Source organism: Pteropus alecto, unplaced genomic scaffold (genome assembly GCF_000325575.1).
Source record: "Pteropus alecto unplaced genomic scaffold, ASM32557v1 scaffold395, whole genome shotgun sequence".
NCBI classification, from domain to species: domain Eukaryota; kingdom Metazoa; phylum Chordata; class Mammalia; order Chiroptera; family Pteropodidae; genus Pteropus; species Pteropus alecto.
The window spans coordinates 331,574-334,276 of record NW_006438643.1 but is presented as its reverse complement, the minus strand read 5'-3'; the positions used below and the strand labels follow the sequence as shown (position 1 = coordinate 334,276).

At 34.6% G+C, this 2,703-nt stretch overlaps 1 pseudogene; it reads right to left on the bottom strand.

Annotated features, from left to right (window-relative positions):
• Positions 1–1,421: 1,421 nt before the first annotated feature.
• LOC112482850 overlaps positions 1,422–2,703 on the bottom strand; it is a 3,789-nt pseudogene continuing 2,507 nt past the window's right edge.

Genomic DNA, 2,703 nt, shown 5'->3' with positions numbered 1-2,703 from the left:
GTAGTTTTCATCTGGGGAAAAACATTAGACTTATTGTAAAGTTTAATTAAAATAAAGATGTTTAAGACCTACTTTGAATCTCTTTATACATATTCTTGTATCTCTTTAGGATATTCTTGATACATCCCTGGTATATTCTTGTATATATATTATATATAGTGTATATGTATATTATGACTCAGAAATTTTGTACATCTCAAGAATTTTTCCTCTGTAAAACGTATGTTCATTCATTATTATAAATCAGATGTAATATTCACTGTTTTCTTTGAAAACAGCCTTAATCATTATCCATATAGACATTGTATCTGAAGATTGATTGATTGATTGATTGATTGATTGATTTTGGAGTAGCTTTATTTTACATGACACAGAAACCACCAAATTTTGTCAGTAGCACCTTTCTTGTTATGAACCTTCCTCAGTAATTATCAGTCATTTTAGATCTCTGGATCTACAGATCATTTTAGTATTATTGGAAGCTTCTGTGAAGGCTCTGCAATCAGCTGCAGGGCAGAGTTCACATCTTTAACAAAGAAGCTTGGTCTCAGAGCCTGTGGAAAAGGACTGTACCAGGTACGTCAACCTACTGACACTTCAAAGAATAGACCTTCTGATGTCATCGCTTAAACAGCTTTCAGTGGATGGAGTCAGGATTTCCAGAACTCATTTGAGTGAAGAAGCCAAATGGTTTATGATACTGCTAATCCAAGATCCAGCAGAATAAGAATTGATTGCATAGGACTGAATGAACTCATGAGAGATGATCGTAGCTATTTGTTTGGAATATTGTTGATGTTTTAATGTTCTATTTCCTGGATATATAAGAAAGCCCTTTCTCTTATTAAGTTATCTATAACCCATAACAATTTAGTAAATTCTGGTTTGTGCACTAAAATGGAAAAATTCTTAAATGATATCTTATTCTCCTTGCCTAACCCACCTTCCCCAATTCAGAAACTTTTATTAAATATTCTTACTTTTAAATAGTAAGATAGCTATTTGTGTATGTTCAATAAAATATTTACACACATTTTTACTAGATATAATTAGAAAAATTGTTTATGTAACCAAGGCCTTGTCTGGAATGTCACATTTGAGAATGACATTTATTTAATTGGGTACAACCAGCCACTTTTTTCCCCAAAAAACTGTTTTAAATTGGTATTACATACAACTGTTCACCCCAAATTATGGAGTATGAACTAGCCATTTATACTTTTTTTCTTTGTAAAAATGGTCCTCCCTACAAAATACTTTTTAAAATAATATTGTCAATAGGTTATTTATTTTCTTTATTTCAGACACAAAATTCAAAATCAGCTGCTTTTCATGACTTGATTTTTTTGGATTTCTCCAACTTTCCTCCATGCTGCTTACATAGGAAACAAAACACTGTTACATTTTAATTCACCTGTTTATTATGAAGATTGGCTGTTCAAAGCAGTACTGTTATTCTTGTCTCCTCTCGAATGTCCTCCATTACAGACACAAAGGCCTAAGTCCATTTTCTAGTGCTCCTCTGCATCTGAGTGGCTGCAGTATAGCCGAACAGCTTCACTGGCATAATATCCTCTGCCAATTCAGTTAGAAACTGTGCCATATGAGCAAAGCCTATCTGTAGAAAAATATCTTCATATATTTGGAAGATTCCTAGCCCACTTCTAAAAAAACACTCCTCCCCATATCTGCAAAAGACACCTGGACGGGCCAGGTCAAGTGGAGTTGTACTTTGTGATACTGTGTGACTGTCCAGTCTATCAAGTATTTGTCTGGTACAAGACCATAAGACTCAATGTGAAGAAACATTTTGGAGAGATTGTCCTCAAAGAATTCTTCAAATGTTCTAAAATATTTCAAGGTCTCACTGCAATCAACTCAGAAAAGGCAAGCTGGCACAGATTCTTCATGAGATTTCCAAATGCAATGAAGGCACCTGCCTCTTCCAGATTGAGAATATGCACTGCCTCAGTGAAGGATATCCTTGGACAAAACCAGTATCAGATCCGTCGTAACATGAATATGCTCCCAAGATACTGTATAAAACATCATGATGTGAGTCATCCTTATCAAAGATCTAGAAAGATGGAAATGCATAGGACATGTCCAGCTTAATTCCAGACAGGCATCTGGATCATCAACAGCTACACCTCCTACATGTAGAGAATGCTATTTTTAGAGACAATGTGTTTTGCCAAATCTTTTAAGCTATTCCTTTCCTTTGATGAGCAATATTTCATAAAGTTCAGGAGTGATATTAGTTCACTTCCTATAATAAGACTCCAAACTGCCATGAACACTGGGAGCAATTCCTGCACCTCAATTCTCCAAACTTTCTCCTACTGTGTTACTTCCAATTGGGCAGTATTTCACTAGTACAAATTGCCATTGCATTTGCAATATTTTCTCCCTGCTTAATTTTTTTTTTAATGTACTGCTTTAATTTCTCAATTTTGAAACTCAGTTCGAAGGAATAATGTTCTTGTTGATGAGATAAAGCTTCTTCCACAAATTCGATCAGAAGATTTCTCTAAAGTGGGCAAAAGATTTCCTAAACAGGACACAAAAGCAATTGTGAATCATATGATAGCCCATACTCAAGAATCAGAATTGTGATAGAAAGTGGCTCAAATTCAAAATTCTTATGTCTTGAAGACTAAAGTGGTGGTTTATAAATCCTCCCTGTTCCTGCTATATTCCTGC